A 15,053-nucleotide genomic window follows, 5' to 3' on the forward strand; every position below is an offset into this window, starting at 1 on the left:
TGTGGAGCAGTTCTGCTCTGCATACTTGGGGTTGCCATGAGTGGGACTTGACTAAATGGCAGCTGGTTTGGTTCTTGGTTGTTTTCCTAATACTGGAAAGGCTGCAGACCCTCATTCTAATTCCTCTTCCTCCCCCATGGGAGTCGCTCTCCTTCACCTCCTGGGTGAGGGAGGCACCTGCTGCTTGGGAGAGGTGGGTGTGGGCTGCCTGAGCAGGCGCAGCAGGGCCACCAGGAAGAGAAGGGAGAGATAAGGGTCCAAGTGGCTTGTCCATGCGCACGCCTCCATCCCAAAGGGTGAGCACGAGAAGCTCGCTGGCACACACACCTCATCTGCCCCCCGGGGCATCTGCGGGCCCTTTGCCCCCTTGGCCAAGAACTGACTTGTGCTCACCCCCAGGCCCTTGTAGCCTCCTGCTCAGCTGGACTGTGACGCACTACTGTTTGGCTTCAAACCGGTTCTGTGAGGGTGGCCCTAGTGTCCTGGGGGTGGCAGAGTCACCTATCTGAGGTGCCCTGGAGGAGGGGTTGTGGGTCTAGAAGGTACGAGGAGAGGGGGCTCCCCTTCTGACATAGAGGCCCAAGGCTCTCCCAGGACTGGAAGCTTGGGCCCCCTGAGACACACACTCTCCTCCTCTCAGCAGAAGGGAGCCTCCCTGGCCACCCCCAGCTGCCTGGCCCATCAAAGGATGGTGGCTGGCTGGGGAGACCAGCTGTGCCCTTCCCAACCAGGCTCTCCTCAGGGAGGGAGGAATTGGGCCAAAGTTTGGGAGCATCAGGCAGGAGCCCCCAGGAGCTCTCTGAGGCTGTATCCTTCTGTCTCTGCATCCCCCTAGGAGGGTGGGGGTGTGGAGCCTGTGGCCTAACTATCCCCTGCCCTGATCACATTTGGGGAAGAGCCAAGCACATGTGGACCGCCTGCCCTGACCTTAGCAAGGCCTGGAGCTGGTGAAGGGATGAGCGCTGCTTGGCCAGGGCCTCAGACCCCGGAGGTTTCAATTCTGAACTCTTTGACTTAAGCAGGCTCATCCTAGCACTGATTTACAGAACAGGGTCTTGCAGGAAAAACAAGTCAGCCTGAAGAGTGGGGAGAGCCCCAGCTGCGGCTTGCTGTGGGCAGCTGTCCTTGGCCCTCCCTCCCTGTGACCCTGGCCTGGGAGGGAGGCCCCAGGCACTCAGCAAGGGCTCCCTCCTCCCACTGAGCTCCGCAGATTCCTCAGTAAAGAACCTCCCTCCCCAGCATGGCGATGAGTGGCCTCCACTTGCAAGCCGCTGACAGTGAGGCCTCCATGTGTTCCCTCCTGGGGAAATCCTGTGGCCTCCGCTCCTCTGAGCGAAGACTGAAGTCAAAGCTGAGGGGCCCGAGTAGCCATGCGGGAGGGGCTGTTGAGCACCCTCTGTGTGCCAGGCCCCAGATGGGGTTCTTTCACACACATTATGCCATTGCATCTTCATAAGACCTGCTGAGGAAGGTATCATTTTCAGGGTGCCAAGAAGGAAACTGAGTCACAGCTAACACTCGATGGAGCTAGGAGCAGCCCAGGACTGTCTGACCTGGTGACTTTCAAGTATTGCACGGAATCTGACCAAGGAGCATTACCCACCCCAGGCTCCTTCGGGCTCCCATGGACTGCCTGGGAGAGGGCGGGTGAGGCTCTTCTCCCTTTTGGTTAGCAGCCAAACTCTTAAGCACTGTGCCACCAGGGCTCCCCTTCCTCCCCAAGTTCTCCAAAAGCTGGAGAGAACTCCCTCTGCCCATCTAGGACTGAGGGGTGGTGTCTTAGTTTTCTAGTGCTGCTGTAACAAAAATACCACAAGTGGGTGGATTTAAAGAACAGAAATTATTTTTCACAGTTCTGGAGGCTAAGTACCCAAATCAGGGTCTCAGACCTGTGGATTCCTTCCTGTCAACAGCCCCAGGCATTCCTTGGTTCCTTGGCTTGTAGATGATCCTCATATAACATCTGTCTTCCACTGTGTACGCATGTCTCTATGTCTAATCTGCTCTTTTTATAACTTGGAAGTGATTAGATTTAGAACCCCCCCTACTTGGGTATGATCTAATTAACATAACAAAACCCTGTTTCCAAACAGGATCACGTTCACAGGTATAGAGGTTAGGATTCTAACACTTATTTTGGAGAGACACAATTTAATTCATAACGGGTGGGAATGAGGACCTTCTTTCCTTCACCGTCTTCCTAGATTGTTGACACCAAGTGAGGTGGGCAGGGTGGACACACAGTGAGAGTGAGACCCTGCTTGAGACATGGCCGAGCTAACGACAGTCAGCACGGGCGATGCTGACAGCCTCGTAGTGGGCAACCAGGCATCAGAAGGACAGGACAGGCAGAACCAGCCTGAAACACAATAAAGAGCTGGTCCAAAGCCTCACTCCCTGAGAGACTGTTGATTTCAAGAAAAGCCCTCCAAACCCTCAGCCCCTGATTGTCCAAGACTCAGACCAGAAACATTGTGCTCCGGGGCTTCCTTTGTGTGAAGTGGTGTCAGGCCTGGGGTAAGCCTGGGAACCCACAGACAAACCTGTGATCTGAGGCTGGCGGCCCGAGGCCTGGTCTCCTTTGGCCTGACCAGCTGTGAGGCTTTGGACCAGTCCTTGAATCTCGCTGACTGTCAGTTTCCTTGTCTGTGGCAAAGGGGTAGTAAAACTTGCCCTGCCTACTTAGCAGCAAATGAGATCCTGTGCCCAGCCCTGTAATCAGGCAGACACTGAACGAAGGGAGGGGGCCGGGCCTCCACCCTTCCCCACACAACTGAGGCCAACAAGGACGTTCGACTCTGTTTGAACAACTGGAGACTGAAACACGAAATCCCTCCTAACCCCTACCCCGCCCCCAGCCTTCTCTACCTACTTGGTTTGGCCCTCTTGAGCTAGGTCAGAGTTATGCCAGGAAGGCCAATGACTCATGATGACCTAGCACTCCTCTCTGTGTCAGTTGTCCCTCCTGTAAAATGGGCACAGTGGCTCTGGGTTAAGAAATCTTCCGTAGAAAGTCCCTCAATGACTGTGTAACTCTGTAATTACCATCCAACCCCTTCTTGTTCTGACTCATCTGGCTAGGAAGATATGTGATAGAGGGAGATTCTGGCAAACAATAAAAATCCAGTACAACACACTTCACTCGCAGCCAACACCCAGAGCTAGGTGGGCCTCACACCCTCCTCTCTCGGAGCTGGTGGCTCATTCCTGGCCACTTTTCCACAAACAACCAAAGCAAGTTACCATTTAACCAGCCCATGAGAAGTAGGGCCAAACTCTCTCCAGATGGCAAACCAGCAGGACCTGTTTGCTAGGATGAAATAACCCCACTGGGCCTGGTGTGTGGTTACCCTCCCACAATCCTCCACCTCCCAGCCCAGCAAAGTGACCTTGGCAAGTCTCCTAACCTTTCCAAGCTTCGGGCCTCGTCGGTGGACATCATGCAGAGGAGTCACTGCGAGATGCCAGATGGGGGTCTAGGGGAGAACACCCAGATGCTCAGAGGGGTGAGCTGAGCAATAACCCCCAAACCTGCCTGCCCAGTGAGCCCAGAGCGGTCTACAACGCAATGGAGAGCCAGGCGGGGCTGGCGGAGGGGAGGGCTCAGTGACAAGTGGAGAGGAGGGGGCTCCTCCATCCTGAGGCTTCATGCTGGTGGGCATGAGTGCAGGGAGGGGGTGATCCCGGTCTCCTCCCTTGGCCCTCCACAGCCAGCACCACAGACAGGTCAGCCATGGGGAGGTCTCCCCTCTTAGGCTCCTCTTGAACCAGGGTCGGGCCTTAATTACCCCAGGCCCCCATGTAGCTCATACCCTGTAGGTATAATCAATGCTTATTGAATAACTGCTTGGCTCTGGTCCTTCTCCACAAGACTCACACCCTTTAGTCAACTCAGCACCTAGACTCCTGGACTATAGAGCAGGGCGGGGGAAGGGGTCTTCAGGATGATCAAGTGTGTGTGGTTTCATCTTACTTTATTATTATTTTTAAAAGTCCTGTGCCTAAAGTGACATCCAATTATATTTTTTCACCATTCTTGACAGTTTAAATAAACGTAAATTGTAAGCTATATTAAACATGCAGAGAAGTGCAGAGTGACAGCTCAGATAGCCATACAGCCACCACTAAGCTTGAACAAATGGGAACATTTTGCTAAAGCATCTTTATGTCTTTTTCAGTCAAAGAAAGTGATGTTGGCAATAGAATCCAAGTGCCATCCCTACCCCGCCCTCCCTCCTCCCTCTTCAGAGAAGACCGCTAACCTGAATTTGCTACATGTTCCCCATGCGCCGTCTTCATACTTTCACTGTATACACGGGTCCATTAGAAACCTATGGTGTACTTTGCATGTTTATAAAATGATGTATGAAAATGTGAGTTGCTGCCCAAACACCGGTTGCTGTCAAGTCAATTCCTCCTTATGGAGACCCCATGTGTGTCATAGTAGAAGGCTTTCAAAGGCTGGTTTTGGGGAAGTAGATCACCAGGTCTTTCTTCCAAGGCATGTCCAGGTGGACTGAAACCTTCAACCTTTAGGTTAGCAGCTGAACGTGTTAACCGTTGGCAACACCCAGGGCCTCCTTCTGCCTGCCCAGGCCTGGGGGATCAGGACAGTGCGAGTCCCTCTCCCAGGGATCTCTGGCCTCCCTTTTCTGTAATGTTGACAAGTCTTTGCTGCCCTCGCCGGTCTTCCCCTCCATATGGGAGCTGAGTGTCCGGGTTGAGCTCTTCCTCCTGAATTCCCTCACACCACTTCGCTTCAGGGAGAGAGTCCTCGGGCCTCAGTGTGGGGTGCAGGGGCTCTCCCATAGGGCAGCAGGCACACAGCAGGGACTCGTGGGACTGAGGGGGGCCATTGGAAGGCCTGAGTCCCTGGACACATGCTTCTGATCTGGCATTATGGGAGATGCCCAGCCCCTCTCTGTGGTCAGCCCCTACCCCCTGCACCAGCTCTGTCTTCTCTTGCCTCATGACCCAGGTCTGCAATTCCACCCAATTATTCTGTCTTCCCCAGACTTGGCAAAGCGTGACGCTTCCCTACTGGAAATGCTCTGCTATCTCCTGGTGCAGCTGGGAGCTGTCAGCCAGCAGCTTCTCTCTGTCAAGGTGGGGGTGAGGCACAGGGGGAGGGGGGCCGCACGCCTATCAGAAAATGAGAAAAATGTCAGGCACTTAAGTATGTCTGACAGATAGCAAACTTTTCTCCCCGTGGGGGAGACAGAATCCAGGATGTAACAGCTTCGGAGTTTTCAATGTATTGGGGAAAAAAAACCAACAAGACAGCATCCTCCACGACCAGATGTTTTATATATATTTATTTAAATCGCAAAAAAGAACACAAATGCACATAGTAAAAAACACTCAGATAATAGTCTGGAAAAGTGACACACTGTATAATTCCAATTATATGACATTCTGGAAAAGGAGAAACTGTAGAGACAGTGAAAAGATTAGTGGTTGCCAGGGGGTCCGGATTGGGCACGGGGTGGGCGGGGTGAATAGGTGGAGCACAGGGCATTTTTAGGGCAGTGAAACTGTTCTCTATGATACTTTAGTTGTGGACACGTGACGTTAAGCATTTGTCAAAACCCGTAGGACTGTACAACACAAAGAGTAAAAGCTAATGTACACTACAGATTTAGTTAATAACGTATCGACGTTGGTTCATCAGTTATAACAAACGTACACAAGAATGCAAGATGTTAATCGGAGAAATTGTGTGTGGGGGGAAGTGGTATATGAGAACTCCCTGTACTTTCTGTGCAAATTTTCTGTAAGCCTAAAACTGCTTTAAAAAATAAAGTCTATTCAAATTCAAATAATACAAGAGCTTCAGATGGCACCTAATTCACCATTCATCATTAGCCTTTGCAAATTCCAAGGTGGGAGCTGGTCCACCCTGGTTTGGAGAATCAGGATAACTGAACTTTACAAGACCTGTTCTAGAAATCTGCCCTCTAATTTAGAAAAAGTTGTCAACAGAGAACTATGCCCTGGAAACCACAGACTATGAAGAATGGGCATCTGTGTTGAGAGTTCACTGTTTTAATCAAATAAAACTTACAACCAAGTTAATCTGACATATAGTTAATGAGATAATCATTGTTGCACTTCATGGGAATTAGGCATTAATGGGGAGCAGTTTTTATAAATGATGGTAATTATGTTGTTGCCATTACTCAGCCAAAATTTGAAGCTTTTTCTTCTGGTTTTGTTACTTCCCTTGAACATGCCATCGGTCTCGGCGTTGAATTTTCCTGTGGGCTCCTGGCCCATTTCTTCACTGTTGCCGCCCCACCCCCACCCAGATCTCAGGCAAACAACAAACTTTTCTTGAGCACCTTCCCTGTGACACTGCATGAAGCACTTTGCTCAGGTTATTGCATTTAGTCCTCACAAGACTCTCACGAAGGTATTTTTAGCTTGTATTTCACAGAAGAGAAAACCAAGGTTCAGGCTGGTTGTGCTGCCCATAATCACAGAACCAGGAATGACTCCAGGCGCTTTTGACTCCAGTGCTGGAAAGCCTCCTTCTCTTGTCCGTGACTCATGTCCCCCCACCCAGCCTCCGTGCTCCCCCTCTTGGGGAGCACCCTGAGTCCACAGCAGTTGAGGCAGCAGAAGCTTCCTCTCAAACTGATCTCCAGGTGTCCCGGATGGAAAGGACAGAGCACCATGCATGGGCCTTGTAGCCACCTGGACCAGAGCTCCAGCCCCAGCAGCTCCTGCTCCTGTCGTGTGCGTGATCTTGAGCATCACCAAGCCGCCTCTGAGCCTTGGTGTCCTCGTCCATAAAGTGAGGAGAAGCATTCAGGATTCTCTTGATGATCAAGTGGTCTGACGTCTGTAGTGGCCATGCACAGGACTTGGCGCACAGGAGGGGGTGAAGGTCAGTTCCCCCATCCTACGTCCTTTCCTCAAGGGCGCAGGGATGCTGGCAGGGACAGGAGGTATTGCAGCCCCACAATCTGGGAGCCTTGGCACAGGGACTCAGGTCAGGGGCAGGAAAGGAGTGGGATCGCATAGTTTCCCACTGAGCTTTGTGATAAGGGCACCAAAGGGGTCAAATGTCATGGGTTGTCTTTGAGACCAGCTTTCCCTGGTGGCACAGTGGTTAAGAGCTACGGCTGCTAACCAAAAGGTCGCAGTTTGAATCCACCAGCTTCTCCTTGGAAACCCTCTGGGGCAGTTCTACTCTATCCTACAGGGTTACTATGAGTCTGATTCAACGGCAACAGGTTTTTTTTTAGAGGGAGGAGGTTAGGTCAGTCCAGGTTTCATGAGCCAGGAGAATCCCCGCCTTCATTCCAAATCTCCCCACAAAGCCTGATGCTCCCTCTGCAGTAACTCAGTCCTTTCATGCCACTCTGCTTATCAAAGGGTTAAACCCCAGAGTCCAGCCTGCAGCACTTGGTGGGCCATTCCCTGTCTTGCTGCAGGGAGGAGTGAGCCAACAGGAAACCTGGACTGGAAAGGGAACAGAACAGAGAGGCTGCAAACACCTTCCAAGACAAACTCCTGCCATTTACCATTTCACCCTGGGCCTGCCCTATTTGCCATCACCACCAGTGGGGGACAAAGAGAGGTTTTGTGCAAAGGTACTTTGTGTTCTCGTGGCAGGGGGCCAGAGAGGAACTTGTCACCTGGCTGGGCTGGGGATTCCAGGGCAGGATCTAAACCCCCAGGGCAGCTTCTGAACATGGCAAAGGGCATCCACAAAGGAGGCCTGGGTGGAGCCCACTGTGTGGCCCAGAGAGGACGCTGTCCTCAGGCCCTGGATCACAGGGGTCACTAAGACAAAAGGGTAATCGGTAGCCTCCCAGCCTCACTGCTGGCCTGCAGGTGCAGAGAGAGCACCGAGATTGAGAGTCGCAGGGCTTTACAGCCAGCTACGCCCGGGCTCCAGTTCTACCCAGGGCAAGTTACTCATTTTCTCTGAGTCCTAGTTTCCTCATCTGTGAAATGGGGCTAATGGCTGGGCTTATTGGGAAGAAGCGTGTGCTCTGACCTGCACAGTGGCAGGCTGGGTGAGGGCTCTGTCAACGCCAGCTGTTCATAACAACATTATAAATATAATAATAGTTCCTTCCAGAAATACCTGCTGAGCACCTGCAACAGGCCAGGCACTGTTCAGGGTGCCCTTCGAGATATGAAGGTGAGTAAGACGAGTCCTGTCCCTCTTGGAGGGCACACACAGGAACAATTCTAACCAAAGCCTGAGCACTGACTGCCAGGGGAGGTCAGGACAGGCATTCAGGGGAGGCTTCCTGGAGGAAGCAGCATTTGAGCTGGGCTGGGGTTGGGGGAGGATGGCTAGGACTGTGGAGGTGTGGGGGGAGAGGAAGAGCATGACTGCATGAGGAAAGAAGCAGAGTGTGAGAAGACATGCATGTGTAGGGCACACAGAACCTCCGTATGGGGTGCAGTGTCCAGCAGGGATGTAGGAAGGGTCAGCTTGCCAGGTGAGGGAGAGCTTTACTGTCCCCTGAACTTGTCACTGTGCCTCTCTGCCTTGCTCGATGACCCTGAGCCAGGCACTCCCCTGCTCTGAGTCTGTTTTCTCACCCGTAAAATTAAGGGCATGGGTTGATGAGTGATTCCCCATCTTTCCTCCCAACAGCTTTGGTTACCTCCTTCCTTCCTCCCTCCCCTTCTGCCTCCCACAGATGGCCATGCTGTGCTTTTATATTAAGAAGCCACTGAAGGCTTTGACCAAGGCTTTGATGATCAACCGCTCCCTCTGGCTCCAGCGTGGAGTGGGTGGGAGGATGGGAAGACCATCACCGTGGTCCAGGAAGGCTGTGATGAGACCTGGGCGTCGAGGACGGAGAGAAGCTGGAGCAGGCTTGGAGAGGTTGAGAAAAAACTGTTAGGACTTACATGAATATTTATAGAAGCTCTATCCTCAATAGTCAAAAGGTGGAAAAAACTGAAGTGTCCACCCACAGATAAACGGATAACCAAGATGTGGTATATCCATACAATGGAAACTTAGTCAGAAAAAGGAATAATGTACTGACATATGCTACAGCAGGCATGAACCTTGAAAACATTGATTCCATTTATATGAAATATCCAGAATAGACAAATCCATAGAGACAGAAAGCAGAATAGTGGTTGCCGAGGGCTGGAGGGAATGAGGAGTGACTGCTCAGTGGATACGGGGTTTCCATTTGGGTTGATGAAAAAGTTCTGGAACTAGACACTGGTGATGGTTGTACAACATCATGAATGAAGTTGATGCCACTGAGCTATACCCTTTAAAATGGTTATATTTTATGTTACGTGTATTTTACCACAGTTTAAAAAAACCCAAACTCTTAGGATTTGGAGTCCTGTGCTGGAGGTCTTGGGGACCTGAGGAAGTGGGAGGCATCAGGGATGACCGTTTCCCTGGATCAGAATGAAGGCAAAGCCTGGGTGATCAGTGCTGCCAGGCACAGAACTGGGGAACCGAGTCAGAGGGGCAACTGGTAGGGGGAATAATGGGTTGGTTTGAGCAGGTTGAATTTAGGTGTCTCTGACACCCAGGTGGAGCGTCCAGGGGCTGCTCTGGAAACACAGACATGGGGCCCAGAGTAGACACCCAGGCTCCTGCCGTCCACCTCGGGGGGACCATGGGCACAGGGGTGGGTGGGGAACAGAAGGATATAGAGGATACAGAAGGATATAGAGGAAAGGAGAATGGCAGGGCAGTGACACCCTTGGGCCTCAGTTCTCTATTCTGGGGAGTGAGATGCCACGCCAGCGCTCTTCTGCAGCCTTTGCTCAAAGCCCCATGAGATGGTCTGGGGAACAGCTTCTGTTCCCAAGCGCCCGACTCCTTGCCAAGGCACCTGGACCCTTAACCAGTCTTTCCCATCCCTTGGGAAATCCCAAGGTGCTCCCACCTGTGGCCCCTTCCTGTTTCCACTGTTAATCGTTCCGAATCCTGGCATTAATGGTGGGTTGGGTTGGCAGGTGAGGTGTGGAGGAGTTTGTGTGGGGGTGGGGTCTTTGGGTCCAGGCCTCTGGCCTAGGCTGGCCACTTTCTGTGTTAGCATCTGCCTGGAGGTAGGACTAGGATGCTGGTGCCTAATGAGTGACTGACTTGTTAGTCAATGGGACACATCTGGGCCTACTAACCCAGCAATAAAGGAGTCCTGGTGGCACAGAGGTTAAGTGCTCCACTGCTAACCGAAATGTTGGCAGTTTGAACCCACCAGCCGCTCTGTAGGAGAAAAGACCTGGTGATCTGTTCCCATAAAGATTTCAGCCTAGGAAACCCTTTTGGGCAGTTCTGTCCTGTACTACAGGGTCGCTGTGAGTCAGAATCAGCTTGATGGCAAAAAACAACCCAGCAATACAAGGCAATACTTGAGCTTAGATCTTAAAGATCGCCTATTTCTGACTTGCTGCCCCCCACCCCAGATGCAAAACAGTGGAGTGAAGAGGACCTGGAGTTTTTTTTTTTTTTTTTTTTTAATCTTTCAAAAAGCCTAGCAGAAATAGAACAGTTATCTGTGTGAAGGCCGCACAGGCTTAACTAAAATGTCAGGTTTCCTTGCTGGAATTATAACAGGGAATGTGATAAATGTACATTAATTCAGCAATTACTAATTTAGGACCCTATTTTGTTTTAAACAAAATCATGACACACTGCTCAGGAGCTCTGATTGGTTTTGTTTCATACAAAATTGGCTCCTAAATTAGAAATTACTGGATAAATGTATTTTGATAATCCTGAACGTTTACAACTTGGAGTGTGTGCATGTGTGCGTGTATGCGCCTGGGTACGCGCGTGTGTTGGGAGGTGCAGAGCTGGGATAATAAAAAGGTAAAATGCTCTCATTTTACGGAAGAGAAAGCTGAGATGCAATGGGTGAGTGACCAGCCCAAGGTCACACAATGGTGCAGGGGCTACACGGTGGCGGGGGCCAGACCCCAGACTTGCTGAGCCCCCAGCCCTGGGCTCTCCCTGGGTGTTCTTCACTGCTGAGGGTTCATTGGGAGTGTAGTGGGTGGGGAAGAGGAAGAGTTAACTAATTCTGTACCTTCAGGCCATGGCCAACAGCTGCCTGGGAGATAAGGGGAGGGGGAACCCCTGGGAATAAACAGCCTGTGGATTGAGAGATTGAGCAAGGCAGGAAAAACAGGTGCAGGTGACTGGGGTTGGGGGGATGGGAGAGAGGAGAGAAAGACAGAGAGACAGAGACAAAGAGAGACAGATAGAGCCAGACAGAGCAGAGAAGTTGAGGCTTCCAGGACCCCTCAGGATCCCGTGCTGACCAGGAACCACAGACTAGGCCAGATGCCCTGGTGAGCAGGTCTGGTCCCAGGCCCACCCTCTGCAGGCCTCTCTGTGATCCTATAGAGGGATAATGGGCTTGGGAAGACCCCCAAATACAGAATCAGAAGATGGGGAGGGGTTGCACCTTGACCTCAGCAGGCTCTGAGCTCAGGCCCTGGGCAAAGGTGATGCTCCAAACCCGAGGGCAGTGCTACCCCTTGACAAGGCAGGCAGCAGCTCCCCGGCTCCAGCCTCCACCCCGGGGCCTCCCAGCCACTGCAGCAGACAGCCCTTTGTTCAACAGACCCTGCCCTGGACACCTTTTCTGCAGAACCAGCCCCATTAAAATCCTTCCCCCCAGCAAATAACTGGGAGCCCCGTCTGTGTGGGAGAAAGAGCACTGGGCTGAGAGTTCAAAGTCCAGGACTCCAGTCCCTGTCCTGCCTCTCTGGAGGCTGTTAAAAAAAAAATCCCTACTCAGAGTAAAGGTCTCAGGGTGATTTTCTGGGCTCCTCAGCCAAGAACTTGGTTAGGGGAGTGGGGCTGGTGCTGGGCCATTGCTTCTCTTTCCTGCGAGTTTGCTCTGTGGGCACAGGTCCTGCCAGCCACAGGCCATTGGTGGCAGAGGCTGGGCTAGGCGTCGGAGCTGGCCTTCCTCCTGTGCCCCTAACAGGGCTGTGGGGACCTGCCCAGGCCCTCTGGTCCTGTGCTTGGGCAGCATGCTGGCACCTGTGTGAGGGGTGCCTGGGCGTCCTGCCCAGAACTGAGGAGAAGCTGCCTCAGGGACTGGGCCCAGGCCTCCTTGCTCAGCCAGTAATTCCAGCCTTTTAAGGATCAAGGGCCAGAGAGGGACCTTTTCCAGGCTGCCAGGGAGCCGTTTTTCCAGCTTGGCAGTATCACAGGGCCTCATGGGAGACTTCCCTGATCTTGGATTGGGCTTTATGGAAAGGCATTTGTCTGTGCCTCACAGGGAGGAGCCAGCCTTGGCCACCCTGACAAGATGGAGGCTCCAGTCCCCTCGTCAGGCTCTTGGGAAGGAGTTTTTTTAAATCAACTTTCTTGAAGCTTAATTACGTATAATCAAATGTACACGTTAGGCGTACAGCTCAGTGACTTTGACAAACGTGTGTTGCTGTTGTTAGTTGCCATCAAGTCGGTTCTGACTCCTAGCGACCGTATGTACAACAGAATAAGACACTGCCTCGTCCTGCTCCATCCTCACAATCTTTGCTGTGTTTTAGCCCATTGTTACAGCCACCATGTCAATCCATCTCACTGACGGTCTTCCTCTTTTCCGCTGACCCTCTGTCCCTCCTAATAACGTGTCCAAAGTACGTGAGATGAAGTCTTGCCATCTTCCCTTCTAAGGAACATTTTGGCTGTACTTCTTCTAAGACAGTTTTGTTCGTTCTTCTGGCAGTCCATGGTAGATTCAATATTCTTCACCAGCACCATAATTCAAAGGCATCGATTCTTCTTTGGTCTTCCCTATTCATTGTCCAACTTTCGAATGCATATGAGGCCATTGAAAATATCATGGCTTGGGTCAAGCACACCTTAGTCCTCAAGGTGACATCTTTAATTAATTAACACTTCAGCTAAGGTGGCCTTTTGCAGGAGATTTTCCCAATACAATACGTCCTTTGATTTCTTGACTGCTGCTTCCATGGGCATTGATTGTGGATCCAAGTAAAATGGAATCCTTGACAACTTCAGTATCTTCTCTGTTTATCATGATGTTGCTTATTGGTCCAGTTGTGAGGATTTTTGTTTTCTTTATGTTGAGGTGTAATCCATACTGAAGGCTGTATCCTTTGATCTTCATCAGTAAGTGCTTCAAGTCCTCTTTACTTTCAGCAAGCAAGGTTGTATCATCTGCATATCGCAGGTTGCTAATGAGTCTTCCTCCAATCCTGATGCTGCATTCTTCTTCATATAATCCAGTTTCTTGGATTATTTGCTCAGCACACAGATTGAATAAGTATGGTGAAAAGATACAACCCTGACGCATACCTTTCTTGATTTTAAACCACGCACTATCCCCTTGTTCTGTTCAAACGACTGCCTCTTGGTCTATGAACAGGTTCTGTATGAGCACAGCTAAGTGTTCTGGAATTCCCATTCTTCACAATGTTATCCATAATTTGTTACGATCCACACAGTTGAATGCCTTTGCATAGTCGATAAAACACAAGTAAACATCTTTCTGACAAATGTATATGCTTGTGTAACTACCACAGTAACCAAGAACATTTTCATCACCCGGAAAGGTCCCATCGAGTCCCTTTCCCTATCAGTTGCTCCCACCCCTGGCCCCAGGCAACCACTGATCTGCTTTCTGTCACCGTAGATTAGATTTGCCTGTCCCATATATATTTTCATAGAATTTGTGCTCTCTCGTGTCTAGCTTTTTTCACTCAGCATAGTAATTATGAGATTCATCCATGACATTGTGTCTGCCAGTAGTTCTCCCCTTCTCATTGCTGAGTAATATTCTGTTATATGGGATCTATCACAGTTCGTGTATCCATTCACTTGTTTTTGGACATTCAGCTTGTTTCCAGTTTGTGGCTATTATGAATAAAGCTGCTGTGAACATTCATATATAAATCTTTGTGCAGACATACGTTTTCATTTCTTTTGGATTAGTACCTAAAAGTGGGATTGCTGGGTTCTATGATAAATGTATGTAAACTGCATTTAAAAAAAAAAAACTGCCAAACTGTTTTCCAAAGTGGTTGTATCATTTTACAATGTACGCATAGGAGAAGAGTTTGAATGCAGCGCTTCCCTGTTCTACATGTCGGCCTCTTCTCTTCCCTAGGGAGTGGGTGGAGACCTGTGGTGCAGTGGTTAAGAGTTAAGGTAAGCTACAGCTGCTAACCAAAATGTCGGCAGTTCGAATCCACCAGCTGCTCTTTGGAAACCCTGTGGGGTACTTCATCCTGTAGGGTCTCTATAAGTTGGAATCCACGCGACAGCAATGGGTTATGGGTAGGGGTTGGGTAGGTTTTGGAAGGTGGTGGGAGCTTCAGGGAGGGACAGTGGTGTCCCCCCCACTTGCCTCACCAGCAATCATCTCCCTGTCCCCTCCAAGTTGTTGTTCATGGTTGAGATTAAAGAGACTGCTGAGTAAAGGAGGGCTTAAGGATCTATTTATACCTAAGTTTAAGCAGATGCAGTCTTGGCTGAAATGCTGTAATTATTTTCCTTTTGCTAGTTCTTACCAGCCTGTGAGAGTGTTTCTAAACAGAGCTACTACCACACTCAGGCAGCCTCAGCCCTATGCTCCCCACGTGCCACCGCCCACAGTAAAACCATTTCTTTCCAAGGCCAGGAGCAGTTGAGCACCTCTTTTCCCAATTCCTTCCTTTTCATCGGTGCACGCTGATAACTGGCGTAGGCAACTGTGTAGCGGGAGAACTTTGCTTTTCTGCTGTCAGCTTCTACCTCAACTCGAATCTCCCCAACCCATACCTCCCTGTCTGACCCATTATTCCACCTTGCCATCGGTCATCAGAGAGCTCTGGCTTTCTCCAACTCAAACTGATGCAGCTGCCCAGAGAGAAAGGATAAAGCTTTCTTTTTATGTTCAGACACCTGGCTAATTGCCAGGAGGTGGGAAAGTACAGGCAGAAGAAAGGATTTGCCATTTGAGCAAAGTTTAAGGACATCTAGCAGCCTGGCAGTGCACATCTGCTGAGCAGTTCCTGTTCCTATCCCTGTTCTGAAGTTGTCAGGACCGGACCGACAAACGACTCCTCTGGGATGAATTAAGATTTTC

This window comes from Trichechus manatus, unplaced genomic scaffold (assembly GCF_000243295.1).
Source record: "Trichechus manatus latirostris isolate Lorelei unplaced genomic scaffold, TriManLat1.0 scaffold00054, whole genome shotgun sequence".
NCBI lineage: Eukaryota > Metazoa > Chordata > Mammalia > Sirenia > Trichechidae > Trichechus > Trichechus manatus.